Here is a 26,962-nt window from a genome sequence, read left to right on the forward strand (position 1 = left end):
GGAGGCCAGCCCTGTCCTGGTGCTACATCAGTAGATACAGATAGAGGTGGGAGGGGGAGGCCAGCCCTGTCCCGGCTCTACATCAGTAGATACAGATAGAGGTGGGAGGGGGAGGCCAGCCCTGTCCTGGCGCTACATCAGTAGATACAGATAGAGGTGGGAGGGGGAGGCCAGCCCTGTCCTGGTGCCACATCAGTAGATACAGATAGAGGTGGGAGGGGGAGGCCAGCCCTGTCCTGGTGCTACATCAGTAGATACAGATAGAGGTGGGAGGGGGAGGCCAGTCAAAGGCCACGGATGCTGGATGTTTTGCCATTCACTCAGTGTTCTTTAGTACAGCCTCTTAGTCAGCATGTTGAGAAAAGCATGACATCCATTTTCCACTGGTGACGTATGCCCAGGAAGTGGTGATTAGAGTACAGGTCAACCTCACTTTAACAAGGTGGGCATAACGTTTTAGGCTGTTTTTTTAAGTAGTATGAACAAATGGGGACGAAGTGTGTTTTTTGCAGCATACGGTACATATGCACAATCACACTCACGTGCAAATCATGAGGTCAATATTTGATAGTTGCTGAGGATTTTATGCAACGTAATCTTTCCTTAAATCTTCAGGAAGTCCCTCTCACCCCACCCCGTCATCCATCATCCTTTAGCCACTCTCCCCAACACAATCTGACAGAAGCCACAGAGAGACATACACCAGGCATCACACTTTCAGAGCGGCAGGGGCATAGAGAGAGAGATCATGCTGTGAATTAAAGATGTAGAACAAAGGCAGGGAAACTCTGCCTTTTTCTTTCTCAGTGGCCAGGAGGACACAGTAGGTCTCCCACTGATAATGAAGTGGGTCCTGCTACTGAATTAGTCATATTGACTGCCTCTGCTAATTATCCAGGACCTGCTTGCTGCAGGGAGACACTGCAGAGCTCCTCTCTCTCACACTTACAGCCTCACCCAGATTATTACACACTTACTAACATGCTCCTCCCTCAGCAACTGTACAGATCGATTCCTAAATTGAGGCTGGAAAAGAAGCAAATCAAGTCAGACAGGCAGATCCCACAGAAGGGAGTCAGCTGTGAGTCAACTTAAATTACCTCTCCAAAACATTACCCTGTAGAGCTTAGCGAAGTCTAAATGAATGCCAGCAAAGCCTGATGAATATAATTATTTAAACAAATGACACATTGTTGTAGTGTTTCAAGGTGGTTTAAAGGGAATCTGACTTTGTAAAACATTAGTGTTGTGCTTGTTACACTCTAAGGAGTTTGAAAAAAAGTAGACTGGACAGAATTGATACTTATGTACTGAAGAAATTCATTAGTTAGAGAAACAAGACAATGGCTAATTAGAAAGTCACTGAGTCAACAGTGGAGAAACGTCTTTGTTTGGAATGAATACAACTGGCTAGTGTTCAAACATACACATCAGGAGTCAGTACACAACTCTCAGACAGGCTAACGCACACAGGTAGGCACACACACCACACACATGCACACACAGGCACACATGCATGCGTCACACACAAAAACAACAATTGTTTCATGTCCTTGAGGAGACTAGTATCAGCAGAAAACACAGACACGACCCTACAGGCTTGGGAGGATCAATCCACTTGTTTACATCTTGATTATTTTGATGGGGTATGAAGGAACTCACATTACATTCGTACTAAGTACTGTGATTCAACACAAAACATTTAATTAGTTGACTCATACCAACAGAGAGAGAGGAGAAAGGCTTTGATTGTGTCTATTTTAGAAGCAGGAAAGAGCACACGGGACATATCTGGGGAACATGACTGACGCTTGTGTTTCCACTGCAAAGTGGAACAGAGCAAAAGTTTTTGTAAAACTTTTTTTTTAAAGTTAGCATTAACTTAATCCATTGCACCAGGGGTTAAGTAGGGAATCTGGTTGTGGTGGAGACGTATTTGGAGGGGTTAGGCTACTGATTGAGCCAGGATTGAACATAAGGCTATCGTTAGGGTTATGTCAAGATGAGGGTTAGGTTAACGTTTAGGTCAGGGTAAATACTTTTATACTACCTTCCGTTTTGGAACTGTAAGTTGCTGGAGCTCGGCTCTGCTTGGCTCTCTCTTTGACCCAAGGTGCAGGAGCTCCGGCTCTGGGGAGCTCCTGCTGAATTTAANGTTACTAAGAATAAGCAGAAATCTAGTCCATATATACCCAATGTACAGTCTACTTCCAAAAGATTGCATAACAGTCTCCTGCCTGGCCGAATCGGACCGTGAGCTCAAAAGCCTGTGGATACCTTTGTGAGCGATATCTTCTCAGAAACAACAGCCAGGGGAGAGCAGCAGCCCACTGCTAGACTGGACCAGCCATCTAGTTAGAGTGGTTCTATATGTTCTCTAAATAGGGCCACTCTATATAGGATGAGACCCTGTTTAGAGGCAGCTCTGCCAGTCCCCTGGGAGGCTGTTAGGTAATAGGAGAGGCGGTGTTGGCATACCCCCTGCAACAATCAATAGAGAAGGATTCCCTGGCCAGCCCTCTGTGTGGAAGGGAAAGCCAAGAAGTAAACCGTTTCCCAAGCCTCTCTCCCTGGATTTGTCCAGAGTAAATCAAAGACTTTGGCACTGCTCCAAGACACAACACCTCGGAAGAATCCGATACAAACTCATAAAAGCACTGAGGGGCCCAGGGAATCTCACTCTAGTATCCAGGTCTGCCTGTGGGAGCAGGGGTGTGAGTGTGTCCTTGGGATAAGAGGGAAGGCTCTGTCCCTGCTTTGACTCCTTCAATGCTGCTGCACCAGCAAAACAGTTTTCACTCTACCGCACGAAATCAAATGAAAAACTCTCCAATGGCTCAATTATGTTACAAACCGTCTGAGCTGCACAGTATATCGTTGGTGCAGAAATATGATATATATGAGTGTACAGAACAACTAAATGGTGTGCTAACATTTTGGATAAAATGATAAATCATTTCCAATGTACCGTATTAACACACCCATGGTTGTCATCAAAGAACATTATGAAAATGAATGAATCTGTATGAAAACGGTAGAGATGGACAGCATTTGTCTACATACAGTACATCATGGTTCCCACATGCATGATTCACCATGATGTACTGTTTAAAGTGTGTTGAAAACGGGGATTAACACTGGAATGGACCTGCCAGATGACATGTCTCGTTCTTCAAGGGGCGAGGAAAAGGACTAGATGAAACTAGGTTTGCATGATGTGAACGCTGTTGTGCAATCTGCCTTTACTGGAATCACTGGCACACGGACACACACTAGCCTACATAACATGATCCTTGGATGTGGGTCAGAGAGATTAGATATCCCCACATTGCCTTGGTTATAAGTGCAGAGTCAGATAAGCTCAGAATCATGATTTACTTTTACAGCAAAGATTTCTGAATATTTCAATGAATATGACCCACTGCCATTTGACCGCTGGTTTACACTGCAGCTGATCTCTCATATAGTAAGAATACAATATCACCATTTTTTTGTTTAATTTACATTCCCAAGTTCCCCACTCATCACATAGTCAGTCAGCGTTACTTGACATAAATCATAAATGGTTCATAGAAAGTGTGAAACATGGAAACCACCACAACATTCTGCTCTTTAAAACGGGTTCCCTTTTATTACCATCTGTCCCCAACCCACATCTCAACTCCCTTCTGTTCCCATGTACACAACACTGTACAGAAGCACTCAGCAACAATGAGTTACAATGCCACCGCTCGCAGCTCAAATTGTGTCTGAAATTGCAGCTGGGGTTGTGAGTGTATGACTAATGGGCTGGCAGGTTGAACAAGTCATTACTGGTAATTGGGCGAGGGGCTGGTGAGTACCTGGAACACGTCCTCTAGTGGCCCAGCCTCAGGTCTGAGTTATTGACCAACGCCGTGGCTCATTGTCGGAAAAACCAGAGGCAAGGGCAGCCTTCACTTATTAAGGAGTGAGGCGAGGCAGCCTCCTGAACGATCTATTAAGGAGTGAGGCAGAGGCAGCCTTATGAATGATCTATTAAGGAGTGAGGCGAGGCAGAGGCAGCCTTATGAAAGATCTATTAAGGAGTGAGGCGAGGCAGAGGCAGCCTTATGAACAATCTATTAAGGAGTGAGGCGAGGCAGAGGCAGCCTTATGAACAATCTATTAAGGAGTGAGGCGAGGCAGAGGCAGCCTTATGAACAATCTATTAAGGAGTGAGGCGAGGCAGAGGCAGCCTTATGAATGATCTATTAAGGAGTGAGGCGAGGCAGAGGCAGCCTTATGAACGATCTATTAAGGAGTGAGGCAGGGGCAGCCTTATGAATGATCTATTAAGGAGTGAGGCGAGGCAGAGGCAGCCTTATGAACAATCTATTAAGGAGTGAGGCGAGGCAGAGGCAGCCTTATGAATGATCTATTAAGGAGTGAGGCGAGACAGAGGCAGCCTTATGAATGATCTATTAAGGAGTGAGGCGAGGCAGAGGCAGCCTTATGAATGATCCATTAAGGAGTGAGGCGAGGCAGAGGCAGCCTTATGAACGATCTATTAAGGAGTGAGGCGAGGCAGCCTTATGAATGATCTATTAAGGAGTGAGGCGAGGCAGAGGCAGCCTTATGAACGATCTATTAAGGAAAGAGGCGAGGCAGAGGCAGCCTTATGAACGATCTATTAAGGAGTGAGGCGAGGCAGAGGCAGCCTTATGAACGATCTATTAAGGAGTGAGGCGAGGCAGAGGCAGCCTTATGAACGATCTATTAAGGAGTGAGGCGAGGCAGAGGCAGCCTTATGAATGATCTATTAAGGAGTGAGACGAGGCAGCCTTATGAACAATCTATTAAGGAGTGAGGCGAGGCAGAGGCAGTTGCAGCCTTATGAACGATCTATTAAGGAGTGAGGCGAGGCAGAGGCAGCCTTATGAACAATCTATTAAGGAGTGAGGCAGAGGCAGAGGCAGCCTTATGAACGATCTATTAAGGAGTGAGGCGAGGCAGAGGCAGCCTTATGAACGATCTATTAAGGAGTGAGGCGAGGCAGAGGCAGCCTTATGAACAATCTATTAAGGAGTGAGACAGAGGCAGAGGCAGCCTTATGAACGATCTATTAAGGAGTGAGGCAGAGGCAGCCTTATGAAAGATCTATTAAGGAGTGAGGCGAGGCAGCCTCTGGCCCGCTAGTAATGTTCCCTCTCATGCATTATGCAACAGACCAAGCGGGAGATATGATGTTGATAATGTGGTGTTTTAATGCCTGCCCACTGGGCACACACTGGTTGAAACAATGTTGTTGTCACACCCCAATCTGTTTCACCTGTCTTGTGCTTGTCTCCACCCCTCACCAGGTGTCCCCCATTTCCCCCCATTATCCCCTGTGTCCTTATACCTGCGTGTCTGTTGGTCTGTTGCCAGTTTGTCTTGTCTTGTCAAGTCTTATCTGCGTGTTTTCCCATTTTCCAGTAGCTCTAGTTTCTGTTTTCTAGTCCTCCCGGTTCTGACCATTCTGCCTGTCCTGAGCCCGAGGCTGAACCTGCCTGCCATCCTGTACCTGTCGGACTCTGACCTGGTTACGAACTTCTGCCTGTCCTTGACTTGCCCTTTGCCTGCCCACCGTGTTACAATAAATTATCTGAGAACTGAACCATCCGCCTCCTGTGTCTGCATCTGGGTCATATCCTGAGTCCTGACAGTTGTTTCCACGTCATTTCAATGACGTTGAACCAACGTGGAATAGACGTTGAATTGACGTCTGTGCACAGTGGGTGGCTGTGTGAGCAGCCTCAGTGGTAAAGAGTGCTGCTGCTCTACTGCAGACTGCTATCCCTCTCCACACAGAAACCATGAGGCCATTAATGTGGTGGATGGTGATCAGGTCTCTTATACAATAGACACTGAGTATCATTATAAACCTACACGGAGTGAAGGGCTCTACTGTGATGACAGAGAATGGAGATGTAAATAGTGGGACTAAAACGACCAAGCCTTATTGAACACACTGGAGCTAAGCAGGAGTGACTTGTTTACTACTGTATTACTAAACTGAGAGAGGATCATTGGAATTGCGATCGAGAAGGAAATGCTGAGCCTGGCACAACACATTGACAAGCAAGCTATTTGGTGAATCCAAATGCAACAAAGTGATTGGGGGACTTTATTGACCTCGGTGTCAGAGAAATGCTTTCCTCTGAATCAACTCATCTGCTGTGTCAGGCAATTACTGCATCCAACTTAAACTGTGAAAAAAACAGGAAAGATTAGGCTTTTAGCAGCCAGACCTCCATTATGCTGTTTCCTCCGGACATTATACTTGCCTTCTGTTTCCGCAACCACAACATTAAACGTAGTAAAGTGTCAAGTGAAAATTGCTCTGCAGTAGGCGCCATTATTTCCTTAGGCACAATAAATACATAAAATACATGGTCCTTAAGTGAACAAGATGTTCAAGATGTCTCTCTCTCTCTGTCTCCTCAGCCACATAGTTAACGTGTTAATCCCTGTTCATTGAAGGAAGCCTGTTACACAAGATGTGACTCAAGGGTTTTTAAACATCTCTTCCCCTCTCAACAGACTGCATGGTCTCTGAGTGATCTTACCATCATCTTACCATCTAATTATGCCACCCTATTTGCTCATCATCACATCTACAGTGGAGGCCTTCTGATGAGTTGTGTATGATTCAGTCCTATGTTTGAAGACCTCTCATTCCTATGTTTCCAACTTCCCCTAGTCTTCACAGGCTTCTGTTAGAATATCTGCTGCAGAGGCAGCCTGGGTATGAGGATGAATCATGGCTCTTGAAGAACAAAGAGGTTGTGAAGGATGGCTGGAAGAGAGATCTGTAAAGCTATATTAAACCGCCTCTCATACAACCATAATGGAGCCCTGCATGGACCAATACAGTTAGTTTCAAAAGTATTGAACTCGCCAAAAACAAATGGGTAAATATACCAGAACAGCAAGCATGTTACAGAAGAGGAACATTATAATCAAAGGCTCTGGTTATACAGGGTCGTACAGGCTGGCGTAGTGCATGGATCATCTAGTTTTCATGATCAAATACTGTAACAGATTTGAAGACTTGACAGTTTTTTTTGCCATATATTTAGTAAGGCCATACCTCCATTACTGAAAATCAATTTGTCAAGTTTATGACAAACTATCAGTGCTGTTGTTTTACTGTCCACCTATATCCTGTGAGCTGCAAGGTGAGAACATCAAACATCCCTGCTGAACCATTAGAAAAACTAATTTCCAATATTAATTCTGTCCAATCATTTCAGCGACTTCGCAGCTTGGTTTAATTGCCAATCACAAATGACTGTCACGCCCTGATCTGTTTCACCTGTCCTTGTGCTCATCTCCACCCCTTCCAGGTGTCTCCCATCTTCCCCATTATCCCCTGGGTACTTATACCTGCGTTCTCTGTTTGTCTGTTGCCAGTTCGTCTTGTTTGTCAAGTCAACCAGCATTTTGTTTCTCATCTCCTGCTTTTCCCCAGTCTCTCTTTTCTCGCTCTCCTGGTTTTGACCATTGCCTGTCCTGACTCTGACTCTGCCTGTCCTGACCCCGCCTGCCTGACCACTCTGCCTGGCCCTGCCCCTGAGCTTGCCTGCCGTCTGGTGCCTTTGCCCCTACTCTGGATTACCGCCCCCTGCCTGCCCTGACCTGTCGTTTGCCTGCCCCTGTTGTTGTAATAAACATTGTTACTTCAACACAGTCTGCACTTGGGTCTTACCTGAAACATGATAATTACATTACATTGCTGAGTAACAGAACTCTCTCTCGGGTCAGGACTGTAATAAATCAAGGTAACTCCACCTGCAACGACCACAGAGGCAATTAAACAAATGTGACCTCAATCTTTCGCCCACTGGCACCTTGGCACCGGATGGTTGGCACCCGTTGGCACCACCTGTTTAGCTCTCTGCTAATGTGACAGCCTCGGGGGAGATGATGGATGTGTGTTTGTGGCGTGACTACAGAATGTCACCTGATGTCTCTGCTTCCATCTGGGAGTGAATATTTAAACCAGAAGCCTGCATATGTAACCTATACAGTGGATTGCGAAGGTATTCATCCCCTTGGCATTTTTCCTATTTTGATGACTTACAACCTGGAATTAAAATAGATTTTTGGGGGGTTTGTATCATTTACACAACATGCCAACCACTTTAAAGATGCACATTTTTGGGGGGGGTGAAACAAACAAGAAATAAGACAAAACAGAACATTTGAGCATGCATAACTATTCACCTCCCCAAAGTCAATACTTTGTAGAGCCACCTTTTGCAGCAATTACAGCTGCAAGTCTCTTGGAGTGTGTCTCTATAAGCTTGGCACCACAGGGATTCTTGCCCATTCTTCAAGGCAAAACTGCTCCAGCTCCTTCAAGTTAGATGGGTTCCGCTGGTGTACAGCAATCTTTAAGTCATACCACAGATTCTCAATTGGATTGAGGTCTGGGCTTTGACTAGGCCATTCCAAGACATTTAAATGTTTCCCCTTTAACCACTTGAGTGTTGCTTTAGCAGTATGCTTTAGGATCATTGTCCTGCTGGAAGGTGAACCTCCGTCCCAGTCTCAAATCTTTTGAAGACTGAAACAGGTCTCCCACAAGAATTTCCCTGTATTTAGCGCCATCCATCATTCCTTCAATTCTGACCAGTTTCCCAGTCCCTGCCGATGAAAAACATCCCCACAGCATGATGCTGCCACCACCATGCTTCACTGTGGGGATGGTGTTCTCGAGTGATGAGAGGTGTTGGGTTTGCGCCAGACATAGTGTTTTCCTTGATGGCCAAAAAGCTACATTTTAGTCTCATCTAACCAGAGTACCTTCTTCCATATGTTTGGGGAGTCTCCCACATGCCTTTTGGCGAACACCAAAGATGTTTGCTTATTTTGTCTTTAAGCAATGGCTTTTTTCTGGCTACTCTTCCGTAAATCCCAACTCTGTGGAGTGTACGCCTTAAAGTGGTCCTATGGACAGATATTCCAATCTCCGCTGTGGAGCTTTGCTGCTCCTTCAGAGTTATCTTTGGTCTCTTTGTTGCCTCTCTGATTAATGCCCTCCTTGCCTGGTCCGTGAGTTTTGGTGGGTGGCCCTCTCTTGGCAGGTTTGTTGTGGTGACATATTTTTTCAATTTTTTAATAATGGATGTAATGGTGCTCTGTGGGATGTTCAAAGTTTCTGATATTTTTTTATAACCCAACTTTGATCTGCTTCTACCCCCAAGCCATAAGACTCCTGAACAGCTATTCAAATGGCTACCCAGACTATTTGCATTGCCCCCCCCCCCCCCCCCCCCTATACACTGCTGCTACTCTCTGTTACTATCCATGCATAGTCACTTTAATAACTCTACCTATATGTACATATTACCTCAATTACCTCAACACCAGTGCTCCCGCACATTGACTCTGTACCGGTACCCCCTGTATAAAGCCTCGCTATTGTCATTTACTGCTGCTCTTTAATCATTTGTTATTCTTATCTCTTACTTTTTGGGGGTATTTTCTTAAAACTGCATTGTTGGTTAAGGACATGTAAGTAAGCGTTTCACTGTAAGGTCTACACCTGTTGTATTCGGTGCATGTGACAACTAAAATTTGATTTGATTTGATATATACATATAAATATATGGATGAGCAATGAACGAGCGGCATAGGCAAGATGCAATAGATGGTATAAAATAGAGTATATACATATGAGATAAGTAATGCAAAATATATAAACATGATTAAAGTGGCATTATTAAAGTGACTAGTGATCCATTTATTAAAGTGGCCAATGATTTCAAGTCTGTATGTAGGCAGCAACCTCTCTGTGTTAGTGATGGCTGTCCGATGGCTTTGAGATAGAAGCTGTTTTTCAGACTCTTGGTCCCAGCTTTAATGCACCTGTACTGACCTCGCCTTCTGGACCCAGACCATGTTATGTTTCCTCCCTTGATCCCTCTCCATCCACACGGTGGCCTCCTTTCCAGATCGGTTCCATTCCCTTCATTACAGCCCACGCTCAAAATAATGAGATACCTGGCGGTCTACATTTTCCTCCAAAGGTGTGACATTTACTGAACTTCCCACCTCCCTGGGACCCCGACTCAACAGATTCAGATTCACAGCCTGCCTGCCTGGGCTCTGTATGAATAAATCATATACACTATGTTCCAGTTCGGTTTCAGCCGGGTAGTGGGAAGTGTGAGAGCGAGTCGGGGCGGCAGGGACGAAGCAGTGTGGCCAGACAGCGGATGGATGGACAGATGGTGGGACATGTTCAGGGACGGCTGGGATTAGAGCTGCTGCTGTTCTCTGCATGAATACATGGGGCGATGAGACTAAAGCAGGCTAATCCTCCCACCACCACCTACGCCCCCTCTGGATCTATACTGAACATCTGAAAACTGGACCTGGCTGCTCCCAGGCTACCAGAAAGTGACAGACTAAACAGGTCGATGGAGCCAGTGGGGTATAATATCACTACATTTGAAGCAAACACAATTTACTTTAGTTGAAATGGGTGTAAAAATGTCAAAAGATGCTATGCAACATCCATCAGTTCCTTGGGGGAAAAAAACATTTTCACTAACAGTTTGAATTTGAACCTGTGATCTCAACTCAAATGTGCTCGAATCATCAATCTAATTCAGGAACAATCTGGGAAAGTGACAAATCTATGACAGTAGATCTAGGAATAAGTTCCCATGAGACAGTCCATTCTGGAACAGATGGGAACCTAGTACTGTTCTATACCCTCTACTGCTCTCTATTGCTCTCTACCCTCTACTGCTCTCTACTTCTCTCTATTCCTCTACTGCTCTCTATCCTCTACTGCTCTCTATTGCTCTACTGCTCTCTATCCTCTACTGCTCTCTATTGCTCTACTGCTCTCTATCCTCTACTGCTCTCTACCCTCTACTGCTCTCTATCCTCTACTGTTCTCTACCCTCTACTGCTCTCTATCCTCTACTGTTCTCTATCCTCTACTGCTCTCTACTGTTCTCTACCCTCTACTGCTCTCTACCCTCTAATGCTCTCTACTGTTCTCTACCCTCTACTGCTCTATACCCTCTAATGCTCTCTACTGTTCTCTACCCTCTACTGCTCTATACCCTCTACTGCTCTCTACTGTTCTCTACCCTCTACTGCTCTCTATCCTCTACTGCTCTCTACTGTTCTCTACCCTCTACTGTTCTCTACCCTCTACTGCTCTCTACCCTCTACTGCTCTCTACTGTTCTCTACCCTCTACTGTTCTCTACCCTCTACTGCTCTCTACTGTTCTCTACCCTCTACTGCTCTCTACTGTTCTCTACCCTCTACTGCTCTCTACTGCTCTCAACCCTCTACTGTTCTCTACCCTCTACTGCTCTCTATCCTCTACTGCTCTCTACTGTTCTCTACCCTCTACTGTTCTCTACCCTCTATTGCTCTCTACCCTCTACTGCTCTCTACTGTTCTCTACCCTCTACTGCTCTCTACCCTCTACTGCTCTCTACTGTTCTCTACCCTCTACTGTTCTCTACCCTCTACTGTTCTCTACCCTCTACTGCTCTCTATCCTCTACTGCTCTCTACTGTTCTCTACCCTCTACTGTTCTCTACCCTCTACTGCTCTCTACCCTCTACTGCTCTCCATTGTTCTCTACCCTCTACTGCTCTCTACCCTCTACTGCTCTTTACTGTTCTCTACCCTTTACTGTTCTCTACCCTCTACTGCTCTCTACGGTTCTCTACCCTCTAATGCTCTCTACTGCTCTCTAACCTCTACTGCTCTCTACCCTCTACTGCTCTCTAACCTATACTGCTCAAACTGTTCTCTACCCTCTACTGCTCTCTAACCTCTAATGCTCTCTACTGCTCTCTACCCTCTACTGCTCTCTACCCTCTAATGCTCTCTACTGTTCTCTACCCTCCAATGCTCTCTACTGTTCTCTACTGTTCTCTACCCTGTAATGCTCTCTACTGTTCTCTAACCTCTACTGCTCTCTACCCTCTAATGCTCTCTACTGTTCTCTACCCTCCAATGCTCTCTACTGTTCTCTACTGTTCTCTACCCTCTACTGCTCTCTACCCTCTAATGCTCTCTAACCTCTACTGCTCTCTACTGTTCTCTACCCTCTACTGCTCTCTACTGTTCTCTACCCTCTAATGATCTCTACTGTTCTCTACTGTTCTCTACCCTCTACTGCTCTCTATCCCTCTACTGCTCTCTACTGTTCTCTACCCTCTAATGCTCTCTAACCTCTACTGCTCTCTACTGTTCTCTACCCTCTACTGCTCTCTACTGTTCTCTACCCTCTAATGCTCTCTACTGTTCTCTACTGTTCTCTACCCTCTACTGCTCTCTACCCTCTACTGCTCTCTACTGTTCTCTAACCTCTACTGCTCTCTACTGTTCTCTAACCTCTACTGTTCTCTAACATCCACTGCTCTCTACTGTTCTCTACCCTCTAATGCTCTCTAACCTCTACTGCTCTCTACCTTCTACTGTTCTCTACCCTCTACTGCTCTCTACCTTCTACTGTTCTCTACCCTCTACTGCTCTCTACCCTCTAATGCTCTCTATCCTCTACTGTTCTCTAACCTCTACTGTTCTCTAACCTCCACTGTTCTCTACTGTTCTCTACCCTCTACCGCTCTCTACTGTTCTCTACCCTCTAATGCTCTCTACTGTTCTCTACTGTTCTCTACCCTCTACTGCTCTCTACCCTCTACTGCTCTCTACTGTTCTCTAACCTCTACTGCTCTCTACTGTTCTCTAACCTCTACTGTTCACTAACATCCACTGCTCTCTACTGTTCTCTACCCTCTAATGCTCTCTACTGTTCTCTAACCTCTACTGCTCTCTACCCTCTACTGTTCTCTACCCTCTACTGCTCTCTAACCTCTACTGTTCTCTACCCTCTACTGTTCTCTACTGTTCTCTACTGTTCTCTACTGTTCTCTACCCTCCACTGCTCTCTACCCTCTAATGCTCTCTATCCTCTACTGTTCTCTAACATCCACTGCTCTCTACTGTTCTCTACCCTCTACTGCTCTCTACTGTTCTCTACCCTCTACTGCTCTCTACCCTCTAATGCTCTCTACTGTTCTCTACCCTCTAATGCTCTCTACTGTTCTCTAATGTTCTCTACCCTCTACTGCTCTCTACTGATCTCTACCCTCTAATGCTCTCTACTGTTCTCTACCCTCTAATGCTCTCTACTATCCTCTACTCCCCTCTACACTCTACTGCTCTCTACTGTTCTCTACCCTCTAATGCTCTCTACTGTTCTCTACCCTCTACTGCTCTCTACCCTCTACTGCTCTCTACTGTTCTCTACCCTCTAATGCTCTCTACTGTTCTCTACTGCTCTCTACTGTTCTCTACTGCTCTCTACCCTCTACTGTTCTCTGTCCTCTACTGCTCTCTAACCTCTACTGCTCTCTACCTTCTACTGTTCTCTACCCTCTACTGCTCTCTACCCTCTAATGCTCTCTATCCTCTACTGCTCTCTACTGTTCTCTAACCTCTACTGCTCTCTACTGTTCTCTAACCTCTACTGTTCTCTAACATCCACTGCTCTCTACTGTTCTCTGCCCTCTAATGCTCTCTACTGTTCTCTACCCTCTACTGCTCTCTAACCTCTACTGCTCTCGACCCTCTACTATTCTCTACCCTCTACTGCTCTCTAACCTCTACTGCTCTCTACCCTCTACTGTTCTCTACCCTCTACTGCTCTCTACCCTCTAATGCTCTCTATCCTCTACTGTTCTCTAACCTCTACTGTTCTCTAACCTCCACTGCTCTCTACTGTTCTCTAACCTCTACTGCTCTCTACCCTCTACTGCTCTCTAACCTCTAATGCACTCTACTGCTCTCTAACCTCTACTGCTCTCTACTGTTCTCTACCCTCTAATGCTCTCTACTGTTCTCTACCCTCTACTGCTCTCTACCCTCTACTGCTCTCTATCCTCTACTGCTCTCTATCCTCTACTGCTCTCTATCCTCTACTGCTCTCTATCCTCTACTGCTCTCTATCCTCTACTGCTCTCTACTGCTCTCTATCCTCTACTGCCCTCTACTGTTCTCTACCCCCTACTGCTCTCTACTGTTCTCTAACCTCTACTGCTCTCTACACTCTAATGCTCTCTACTGCTCTCTATCCTCTACTGCTCTCTATCCTCTACTGCTCTCTATCATTTACTGCTCTCTATCCTCTACTGTTCTCTACCCTCTACTGCTCTCTACCCTCTACTGCTCTCTATCCTCTACTGCTCTCTATCCTCTACTGCTCTCTATCCTCTGCTGCTCTCTATCCTCTACTGTTCTCTATCCTCTACTGCTCTCTACTGCTCTCTATCCTCTACTGCCCTCTACTGTTCTCTACCCTCTACTGCACTCTACTGTTCTCTAACCTCTACTGCTCTCTACACTACTGCTCTCTACTGCTCTCTATCCTCTACTGCTCTCTATCCTCTAATGCTCTCTATCCTCTACTGTTCTCTACCCTCTACTGCTCTCTATCCTCTACTGCTCTCTACACTCTACTGCTCTCTACTGCTCTCTATCCTCTACTGCTCTCTATCCTCTACTGCTCTCTAACCTCTACTGTTCTCTACACTCTACTGCTCTCTACTGCTCTCTATCCTCTACTGCTCTCTATCCTCTACTGTTCTCTATCCTCTACTGCTCTCTATCCTCTACTGCTCTCTATCCTCTACTGCTCTCTACACTCTACTGCTCTCTACTGCTCTCTATCCTCTACTGCTCTCTATCCTCTACTGTTCTCTATCCTCTACTGCTCTCTATCCTCTACTGCTCTCTATCCTCTACTGCTCTCTATCCTCTATTGCTCTCTATCCTCTACTGCTCTCTATCCCTCTACTGCTCTCTATCCTCTACTGCTCTCTATCCTCTATTGCTCTCTATCCTCTACTGCTCTCTATCCCTCTACTGCTCTCTATCCCTCTACTGCTCTCTATCCTCTACTGCTCTCTACACTCTACTGCTCTATACTGTTCTCTAACCTCTACTGCTCTCTACTGTTCTCTATCCTCTACTGTTCTCTAACCTCTACTGTTCTCTAACCTCTACTGTTCTCTACACTCTACTACTCTCTGCTGCTCTCTATCCTATACTGTTCTCTATCCTCTACTGCTCTCTATCCTCTACTGTTTTCTATCCTCTGCTGCTTTCTATCCTCTATTGCTCTCTATCCTCTACTGCTCTCTATCCTCTACTGCTCTCTACTCTCTACTGCTCTCTATCCTCTACTGCTCTCTATCCTCTACTGCTTTATATCCTCTGCTGCTTTCTATCCTCTACTTCTCTCTATCCTCTACTGCTCTCTATCCTCTACTGCTCTCTATCCTATACTGCTCTCTACCCTCTACTGCTCTCTACCCTCTACTGCTCTCTATCCTCTAGTGCTCTCTATTCCTCTTCTGCTCTCTATCCTCTAGTGCTCTCTATCCCTCTACTGCTCTCTATCCCTCTACTGCTCTCTACCCGCTACTGCTCTCTACCCTCTACTGCTCTCTATCCTCTACTGCTCTCTATCCTCTACTGCTCTCTATCCTCTACTGCTCTCTACACTCTACTGCTCTCTACTGCTCTCTATCTTCTACTGCTCTTTATCCTCTACTGTTCTCTATCCTCTACTGCTCTCTATCCTCTACTGCTCTCTATCCTCTACTGCTCTCTATCCTCTATTGCTCTCTATCCTCTACTGCTCTCTATCCTCTATTGCTCTCTATCCTCTACTGCTCTCTATCCCTCTACTGCTCTCTATCCCTCTACTGCTCTCTATCCTCTACTGCTCTCTACACTCTACTGCTCTCTACTGTTCTCTAACCTCTACTGCTCTCTACTGTTCTCTATCCTCTACTGTTCTCTAACCTCTACTGTTCTCTAACCTCTACTGTTCTCTACACTCTACTGCTCTCTATCCTCTACTGTTCTCTATCCTCTGCTGCTTTCTATCCTCTATTGCTCTCTATCCTCTACTGCTCTCTATCCTCTACTGCTCTCTATCCTCTACTGCTCTCTATCCTCTACTGCTCTCTATCCTCTACTGCTCTCTATTGCTCTACTGCTCTCTACCCTCTACTGTTCTCTATCCTCTACTGCTCTCTATCCTATACTGCTCTCTACCCTCTACTGCTCTCTACCCTCTACTGCTCTCTACCCTCTACTGCTCTCTATCCTCTACTGCTCTCTATCCTCTACTGCTCTCTATCCTATACTGCTCTCTACCCTCTACTGCTCTCTACCCTCTATTGCTCTCTATCCTATACTGCTCTCTATCCTCTACTGCTCTCTATCCTCTACTGCTCTCTATCCTCTACTGCTCTCTATCCCTCTACTGCTCTCTATCCCTCTACTGCTCTCTATCCCTCTACTGCTCTCTATCCCTCTACTGCTCTCTATCCTCTACTGCTCTCTATCATCTACTGCTCTCTATCCCTCTACTGCTCTCTATTCCTCTACTGCTCTCTATCCTCTACTGCTCTCTATCCTCTACTGCTCTCTATCCTCTGCTGCTCTCTATCCTCTGCTGCTCTCTATCCTCTACTGCTCTCTATCCTCTACTGCTCTCTATCCTCTACTGCTCTCTATCCCTCTACTGCTCTCTATTCCTCTACTGCTCTCTATCCTATACTGCTCTCTATCCTCTACTGCTCTCTACCCTCTACTGCTCTATATCCTCTACTGCTCTCTATCCTCTACTGCTCTCTATCCTCTACTGCTCTCTATCCTCTGCTGCTCTCTACCCTCTACTGCTCTCTATCCTCTACTGCTCTCTACCCTCTACTGCTCTCTATTCCTCTACTGCTCTCTATCATCTACTGCTCTCTATCTTCTGCGGCTCTCTATCCTCTACTGCTCTCTACCCTCTACTGCTCTCTACCCTCTACTGCTCTCTATCCTCTACTGCTCTCTATCCTCTACTGCTCTCTATCCTCTACTGCTCTCTATCCTCTACTGCTCTCTATCCTCTACTGCTCTCTACCCTCTACTGCTCTCTACCCTCTACTGCTCTCTATCCTCTACTGCTCTCTATCCTCTACTGCTCTCTACCCTCTACTGCTCTCTATCCTCTACTGCTCTCTACCCTCTACTGCTCTCTATTCCTCTACTGCTCTCTATCATCTACTGCTCTCTATCCTCTACTGCTCTCTATCCTCTACTGCTCTCTACACTACTGTTCTCTACTGCTCTCTATCCTCTACTGCTCTCTATCCTCTACTGCTCTCTATTGCTCTACTGCTCTCTATCCTCTACTGCTCTCTACCCTTTACTGCTCTCTATTCCTCTACTGCTCTCTATTCCTCTACTGCTCTCTATCCTCTACTGCTCTCTATTGCTCTACTGCTCTCTATCCTCTACTGCTTTCTATCCTCTACTGTTCTCTACCCTCTACTGCTCTCTATCCTCTACTGCTCTCTATCCTCTACTGCTCTCTATCCTCTGCTGCTTTCTATCCTCAATCCTCTACTGCTCTCTATCCTCTACTGCTTTCTATCCTCTACTGCTTTCTATCCTTTACTGCTCTCTATCCTCTACTGCTCTCTATCCTCTACTGCTCTCTACCCTTTACTGCTCTCTATTCCTCTACTGCTCTCTATTCCTCTACTGCTCTCTATTCTCTACTGCTCTCTATTGCTCTACTGCTCTCTATCCTCTACTACTTTCTATCCTCTACTGTTCTCTACCCTCTACTGCTCTCTATCCTCTACTGCTCTCTATCCTCTACTGCTCTCTACCCTTTACTGCTCTCTATTCCTCTACTGCTCTCTATTCCTCTACTGCTCTCTATCCTCTACTGCTCTCTATTGCTCTACTGCTCTCTATCCTCTACTGCTTTCTATCCTCTACTGTTCTCTACCCTCTACTGCTCTCTATCCTCTACTGCTCTCTATCTTTTACTGCTCTCTATCCTCTGCTGCTTTCTATCCTCAATCCTCTACTGCTCTCTATCCTCTACTGCTTTCTATCCTCTACTGCTTTCTATCCTCTACTGCTCTCTATCCTCTACTGTTCTCTATCCTCTACTGCTCTCTATCCTCTACTGCTCTCTATCCTCTACTGCTCTCTATCCTCTATTGCTCTCTATCCTCTACTGCTCTCTATCCCTCTACTGCTCTCTATCCTCTACTGCTCTCTATCCTCTATTGCTCTCTATCCTCTACTGCTCTCTATCCCTCTACTGCTCTCTATCCCTCTACTGCTCTCTATCCTCTACTGCTCTCTACACTCTACTGCTCTCTACTGTTCTCTATCCTCTACTGTTCTCTAACATCTACTGTTCTCTAACCTCTACTGTTCTCTACACTCTACTGCTCTCTACTGCTCTCTATCCTCTACTGTTCTCTATCCTCTACTGCTCTCTATCCTCTACTGTTCTCTATCCTCTGCTGCTTTCTATCCTCTATTGCTCTCTATCCTCTACTGCTCTCTATCCTCTACTGCTCTCTACCCTCTACTGCTCTCTATCCTCTACTGCTCTCTATCCTCTGCTGCTTTCTATCCTCTACTTCTCTCTATCCTCTACTGCTCTCTATCCTCTACTGCTCTCTATCCTATACTGCTCTCTACCCTCTACTGCTCTCTACCCTCTACTGCTCTCTACCCTCTACTGCTCTCTATCCTCTACTGCTCTCTATCCTATACTGCTCTCTACCCGCTACTGCTCTCTATCCTCTGCTGCTTTCTATCCTCTACTTCTCTCTATCCTCTACTGCTCTCTATCCTCTACTGCTCTCTATCCTATACTGCTCTCTACCCTCTACTGCTCTCTACCCTCTACTGCTCTCTACCCTCTACTGCTCTCTACCCTCTACTGCTCTCTATCCTCTACTGCTCTCTACCCTCTACTGCTCTCTATCCTATACTGCTCTCTACCCTCTACTGCTCTCTACCCTCTACTGCTCTCTACCCTCTACTGCTCTCTACCCTCTACTGCTCTCTATCCTCTACTGCTCTCTATCCTCTACTGCTCTCTATCCTCTACTGCTCTCTATCCTCTACTGCTCTCTATCCTCTACTGCTCTTTATCCTCTACTGCTCTCTATCCTCTACTGCTCTCTATCCTCTACTGCTCTCTATCCTCTACTGCTCTCTATCCTCTACTGCTCTCTATCCTCTACTGCTCTCTCTCCTCTACTGCTCTCTATCATCTACTGCTCTCTACCCTCTACTGCTCTCTATCCTATACTGCTTTCTATCCTCTACTGCTCTCTATCCTCTACTGCTCTCTATCCTCTACTGCTCTCTATCCTCTACTGCTCTCTATCCTCTACTGCTCTCTATCCTCTACTGCTCTCTATCATTTACTGCTCTCTACCCGCTACTGCTCTCTATCCTCTGCTGCTTTCTATCCTCTACTTCTCTCTATCCTCTACTGCTCTCTATCCTCTACTGCTCTCAATCCTCTACTGCTCTCTATCCTCTACTGCTCTCTATCCTCTAGTGCTCTCTATCCCTCTACTGCTCTCTATCCCTCTACTGCTCTCTATCCCTCTACTGCTCTCTATCCTCTACTGCTCTCTATTCCTCTTCTGCTCTCTATCCTCTACTGCTCTCTATCCTCTACTGCTCTCTATCCTATACTGCTCTCTATCCTCTACTGCTTTCTATCCTCTGCTGCTTTCTACCCTCTACTTCTCTCTATCCTCTACTGCTCTCTATCCTCTACTGCTCTCTATCCCTCTACTGCTCTCTATTCCTCTACTGCTCTCTATCCTCTACTGCTCTCTATCCTCTACTGCTCTCTATCCTCTGCTGCTCTCTATCCTCTGCTGCTTTCTATCCTCTACTGCTCTCTATCCTCTACTGCTCTCTATCCTCTACTGCTCTCTATCCCTCTACTGCTCTCTATTCCTCTACTGCTCTCTATCCTCTACTGCTCTCTATCCTCTACTGCTCTCTACCCTCTACTGCTTTCTACCCTCTATTGCTCTCTATCTTCTGCGGCTCTCTATCCTCTACTGCTCTCTACCCTCTACTGCTCTCTACCCTCTACTGCTCTCTATCCTCTACTGCTCTCTATCCTCTACTGCTCTCTATCCTCTACTGCTCTCTACCCTCTACCGCTCTCTATCCTGTACTGCTCTCTACCCTCTACTGCTCTCTATTCCTCTACTGCTCTCTATCATCTACTGCTCTCTATCCTCTACTGCTCTCTATCCTCTACTGCTCTCTACACTACTGCTCTCTACTGCTCTCTATCTTCTACTGCTCTCTATCCTCTACTGCTCTCTACCCTCTACTGCTCTCTACCCTCTACTGCTCTCTATTGCTCTACTGCTCTCTATCCTCTACTGCTCTCTATCCTCTACTGCTCTCTACCCTTTACTGCTCTCTATTCCTCTACTGCTCTCTATTCCTCTACTGCTCTCTATCCTCTACTGCTCTCTATTGCTCTACTGCTCTCTATCCTCTACTGCTTTCTATCCTCTGCTGCTCTCTATCCTCTACTGCTCTCTATCCTCTACTGCTCTCTATCCCTCTACTGCTCTCTATTCCTCTACTGCTCTCTATCCTATACTGCTCTCTATCCTCTACTGCTCTCTACCCTCTACTGCTCTATATCCTCTACTGCTCTCTATCCTCTACTGCTCTCTATCCTCTACTGCTCTCTATCCTCTACTGCTCTCTACCCTCTACTGCTCTCTATCCTCTACTGCTCTCTACCCTCTACTGCTCTCTATTCCTCTACTGCTCTCTATCATCTACTGCTCTCTATCTTCTGCGGCTCTCTATCCTCTACTGCTCTCTACCCTCTACTGCTCTCTACCCTCTACTGCTCTCTATCCTCTACTGCTCTCTATCCTCTACTGCTCTCTATCCTCTACTGCTCTCTATCCTCTACTGCTCTCTACCCTCTACTGCTCTCTATCCTCTACTGCTCTCTATCCTCTACTGCTCTCTACCCTCTACTGCTCTCTATCCTCTACTGCTCTCTACCCTCTACTGCTCTCTATTCCTCTACTGCTCTCTATCATCTACTGCTCTCTATCCTCTACTGCTCTCTATCCTCTACTGCTCTCTACACTACTGTTCTCTACTGCTCTCTATCCTCTACTGCTCTCTATCCTCTACTGCTCTCTATTGCTCTACTGCTCTCTATCCTCTACTGCTCTCTATCATCTACTGCTCTCTACCCTTTACTGCTCTCTATTCCTCTACTGCTCTCTATTCCTCTACTGCTCTCTATCCTCTACTGCTCTCTATTGCTCTACTGCTCTCTATCCTCTACTGCTTTCTATCCTCTACTGTTCTCTACCCTCTACTGCTCTCTATCCTCTACTGCTCTCTATCCTCTACTGCTCTCTATCCTCTGCTGCTTTCTATCCTCAATCCTCTACTGCTCTCTATCCTCTACTGCTTTCTATCCTCTACTGCTTTCTATCCTTTACTGCTCTCTATCCTCTACTGCTCTCTATCCTCTACTGCTCTCTACCCTTTACTGCTCTCTATTCCTCTACTGCTCTCTATTCCTCTACTGCTCTCTATTCTCTACTGCTCTCTATTGCTCTACTGCTCTCTATCCTCTACTACTTTCTATCCTCTACTGTTCTCTACCCTCTACTGCTCTCTATCCTCTACTGCTCTCTATCCTCTACTGCTCTCTACCCTTTACTGCTCTCTATTCCTCTACTGCTCTCTATTCCTCTACTGCTCTCTATCCTCTACTGCTCTCTATTGCTCTACTGCTCTCTATCCTCTACTGCTTTCTATCCTCTACTGTTCTCTACCCTCTACTGCTCTCTATCCTCTACTGCTCTCTATCTTTTACTGCTCTCTATCCTCTGCTGCTTTCTATCCTCAATCCTCTACTGCTCTCTATCCTCTACTGCTTTCTATCCTCTACTGCTTTCTATCCTCTACTGCTCTCTATCCTCTACTGTTCTCTATCCTCTACTGCTCTCTATCCTCTACTGCTCTCTATCCTCTACTGCTCTCTATCCTCTATTGCTCTCTATCCTCTACTGCTCTCTATCCCTCTACTGCTCTCTATCCTCTACTGCTCTCTATCCTCTATTGCTCTCTATCCTCTACTGCTCTCTATCCCTCTACTGCTCTCTATCCCTCTACTGCTCTCTATCCTCTACTGCTCTCTACACTCTACTGCTCTCTACTGTTCTCTATCCTCTACTGTTCTCTAACATCTACTGTTCTCTAACCTCTACTGTTCTCTACACTCTACTGCTCTCTACTGCTCTCTATCCTCTACTGTTCTCTATCCTCTACTGCTCTCTATCCTCTACTGTTCTCTATCCTCTGCTGCTTTCTATCCTCTATTGCTCTCTATCCTCTACTGCTCTCTATCCTCTACTGCTCTCTACCCTCTACTGCTCTCTATCCTCTACTGCTCTCTATCCTCTGCTGCTTTCTATCCTCTACTTCTCTCTATCCTCTACTGCTCTCTATCCTCTACTGCTCTCTATCCTATACTGCTCTCTACCCTCTACTGCTCTCTACCCTCTACTGCTCTCTACCCTCTACTGCTCTCTATCCTCTACTGCTCTCTATCCTATACTGCTCTCTACCCGCTACTGCTCTCTATCCTCTGCTGCTTTCTATCCTCTACTTCTCTCTATCCTCTACTGCTCTCTATCCTCTACTGCTCTCTATCCTATACTGCTCTCTACCCTCTACTGCTCTCTACCCTCTACTGCTCTCTACCCTCTACTGCTCTCTATCCTCTACTGCTCTCTACCCTCTACTGCTCTCTATCCTATACTGCTCTCTACCCTCTACTGCTCTCTACCCTCTACTGCTCTCTACCCTCTACTGCTCTCTACCCTCTACTGCTCTCTATCCTCTACTGCTCTCTATCCTCTACTGCTCTCTATCCTCTACTGCTCTCTATCCTCTACTGCTCTCTATCCTCTACTGCTCTTTATCCTCTACTGCTCTCTATCCTCTACTGCTCTCTATCCTCTACTGCTCTCTATCCTCTACTGCTCTCTATCCTCTACTGCTCTCTATCCTCTACTGCTCTCTCTCCTCTACTGCTCTCTATCATCTACTGCTCTCTACCCTCTACTGCTCTCTATCCTATACTGCTCTCTATCCTCTGCTGCTTTCTATCCTCTACTGCTCTCTATCCTCTACTGCTCTCTATCCTCTACTGCTCTCTATCCTCTACTGCTCTCTATCCTCTACTGCTCTCTATCCTCTACTGCTCTCTATCCTATACTGCTCTCTACCCGCTACTGCTCTCTATCCTCTGCTGCTTTCTATCCTCTACTTCTCTCTATCCTCTACTGCTCTCTATCCTCTACTGCTCTCAATCCTCTACTGCTCTCTATCCTCTACTGCTCTCTATCCTCTAGTGCTCTCTATCCCTCTACTGCTCTCTATCCCTCTACTGCTCTCTATCCCTCTACTGCTCTCTATCCTCTACTGCTCTCTATTCCTCTTCTGCTCTCTATCCTCTACTGCTCTCTATCCTCTACTGCTCTCTATCCTATACTGCTCTCTATTCTCTACTGCTTTCTATCCTCTGCTGCTTTCTACCCTCTACTTCTCTCTATCCTCTACTGCTCTCTATCCTCTACTGCTCTCTATCCCTCTACTGCTCTCTATTCCTCTACTGCTCTCTATCCTCTACTGCTCTCTATCCTCTACTGCTCTCTATCCTCTGCTGCTCTCTATCCTCTGCTGCTTTCTATCCTCTACTGCTCTCTATCCTCTACTGCTCTCTATCCTCTACTGCTCTCTATCCCTCTACTGCTCTCTATTCCTCTACTGCTCTCTATCCTCTACTGCTCTCTATCCTCTACTGCTCTCTACCCTCTACTGCTTTCTACCCTCTATTGCTCTCTATCTTCTGCGGCTCTCTATCCTCTACTGCTCTCTACCCTCTACTGCTCTCTACCCTCTACTGCTCTCTATCCTCTACTGCTCTCTATCCTCTACTGCTCTCTATCCTCTACTGCTCTCTACCCTCTACCGCTCTCTATCCTGTACTGCTCTCTACCCTCTACTGCTCTCTATTCCTCTACTGCTCTCTATCATCTACTGCTCTCTATCCTCTACTGCTCTCTATCCTCTACTGCTCTCTACACTACTGCTCTCTACTGCTCTCTATCTTCTACTGCTCTCTACCCTCTACTGCTCTCTACCCTCTACTGCTCTCTACCCTCTACTGCTCTCTATTGCTCTACTGCTCTCTATCCTCTACTGCTCTCTATCCTCTACTGCTCTCTACCCTTTACTGCTCTCTATTCCTCTACTGCTCTCTATTCCTCTACTGCTCTCTATCCTCTACTGCTCTCTATTGCTCTACTGCTCTCTATCCTCTACTGCTTTCTATCCTCTGCTGCTTTCTATCCTCAATCCTCTACTGCTCTCTACTGTTCTCTACCCTCTACTGCTCTCTATCCTCTACTGCTCTCTATCCTCTGCTGCTTTCTATCCTCAATCCTCTACTGCTCTCTACTGTTCTCTACCCTCTACTGCTCTCTATCCTCTACTGCTCTCTATCCTTTACTGCTCTCTATCCTTTGCTGCTTTCTATCCTCAATCCTCTACTGCTCTCTATCCTCTACTGCTTTCTATCCTCTACTGCTTTCTATCCTCTACTGCTCTCTATCCTCTACTGCTCTCTATCCTCTACTGCTCTCTACCCTTTACTGCTCTCTATTCCTCTACTGCTCTCTATTCCTCTACTGCTCTCTATCCTCTACTGCTCTCTATTGCTCTACTGCTCTCTATCCTCTACTGCTTTCTATCCTCTACTGTTCTCTCCCCTCTACTGCTCTCTATCCTCTACTGCTCTCTATCTTTTACTGCTCTCTATCCTCTGCTGCTTTCTATCCTCAATCCTCTACTGCTCTCTATCCTCTACTGCTTTCTATCCTCTACTGCTTTCTATCCTCTACTGCTCTCTATCCTCTACTGCTTTCTATCCTCTACTGCTTTCTATCCTCTACTGCTCTCTATCCTCTACTGCTCTCTATCCTCTACTGTTCTCTATTGCTCTACTGCTCTCTATCCTCTACTGCTCTCTATCCTCTACTGCTCTCTATCCTCTATTGCTCTCTATCCTCTACTGCTCTCTATCCCTCTACTGCTCTCTATCCTCTACTGCTCTCTATCCTCTATTGCTCTCTATCCTCTACTGCTCTCTATCCCTCTACTGCTCTCTATCCTCTACTGCTCTCTACACTCTACTGCTCTCTACTGTTCTCTAACCTCTACTGCTCTCTACTGTTCTCTATCCTCTACTGTTCTCTAACCTCTACTGTTCTCTAACCTCTACTGTTCTCTAACCTCTACTGTTCTCTACACTCTACTGCTCTCTACTGCTCTCTATCCTCTACTGTTCTCTATCCTCTACTGCTCTCTATCCTCTACTGTTCTCTATCCTCTACTGTTCTCTAACCTCTACTGTTCTCTAACCTCTACTGTTCTCTACACTCTACTGCTCTCTACTGCTCTCTATCCTCTACTGTTCTCTATCCTCTACTGCTCTCTACACTCTACTGCTCTCTACTGTTCTCTAACCTCTACTGCTCTCTACTGTTCTCTATCCTCTACTGTTCTCTAACCTCTACTGTTCTCTAACCTCTACTGTTCTCTACACTCTACTGCTCTCTACTGCTCTCTATCCTCTACTGTTCTCTAACCTCTACTGCTCTCTACTGTTCTCTATCCTCTACTGTTCTCTAACCTCTACTGTTCTCTAACCTCTACTGTTCTCTACACTCTACTGCTCTCTACTGCTCTCTACTGTTCTCTATCCTCTACTGTTCTCTATCCTCTACTGTTCTCTATCCTCTACTGCTCTCTATCATCTACTGCTCTCTACCCTCTACTGCTCTCTATCCTATACTGCTCTCTACCCTCTACTGCTCTCTATCCTCTACTGCTCTCTATCCTATACTGCTCTCTATCCTATACTGCTCTCTATCCTCTACTACTCTCTATCCTATACTGCTCTCTATCCTATACTGCTCTCTACCCTCTACTGCTCTCTACCCTCTACTGCTCTCTACCCTCTACTGCTCTCTACCCTCTACTGCTCTCTATCCTCTACTGCTCTCTATCCTCTACTGCTTTCTATCCTCTACTTCTCTCTATCCTCTACTGCTCTCTATCCTCTACTGCTCTCTATCCTATACTGCTCTCTACCCTCTACTGCTCTCTACCCTCTACTGCTCTCTACCCTCTACTGCTCTCTATCCTCTACTGCTCTCTATCCTATACTGCTCTCTACCCTCTATTGCTCTCTATCCTCTACTGCTCTCTATCCTCTACTGCTCTCTATTCCTCTTCTGCTCTCTATCCTCTAGTGCTCTCTATCCCTCTACTGCTCTCTATCCCTCTACTGCTCTCTATCCCTCTACTGCTCTCTATCCCTCTACTGCTCTCTATCCCTCTACTGCTCTCTATCCTCTACTGCTTTCTATCCTCTACTGCTTTCTATCCTCTGCTGCTTTCTACCCTCTACTTCTCTCTATCCTCTACTGCTCTCTATCCTCTACTGTTCTCTATCCCTCTACTGCTCTCTATTCCTCTACTGCTCTCTATCCTCTACTGCTCTCTATCCTCTACTGCTCTCTATCCTCTGCTGCTCTCTATCCTCTGCTGCTTTCTATCCTCTACTGCTCTCTATCCTCTACTGTTCTCTATCCTCTACTGCTCTCTATCCCTCTACTGCTCTCTATTCCTCTACTGCTCTCTATCCTATACTGCTCTCTATCCTCTACTGCTCTCTATCCTCTACTGCTCTCTATCCTCTACTGCTCTCTACCCTTTACTGCTCTCTATTCCTCTACTGCTCTCTATTCCTCTACTGCTCTCTATCCTCTACTGCTCTCTATTGCTCTACTAATCTCTATCCTCTACTGCTTTCTATCCTCTACTGTTCTCTACCCTCTACTGCTCTCTATCCTCTACTGCTCTCTATCCTCTACTGCTCTCTATCCTCTGCTGCTTTCTATCCCCAATCCTCTACTGCTCTCTACCCTCTACTGCTCTCTATCCTC

Source organism: Salvelinus fontinalis, chromosome 34 (assembly GCF_029448725.1).
Source record: "Salvelinus fontinalis isolate EN_2023a chromosome 34, ASM2944872v1, whole genome shotgun sequence".
NCBI classification, from domain to species: Eukaryota; Metazoa; Chordata; class Actinopteri; order Salmoniformes; family Salmonidae; genus Salvelinus; species Salvelinus fontinalis.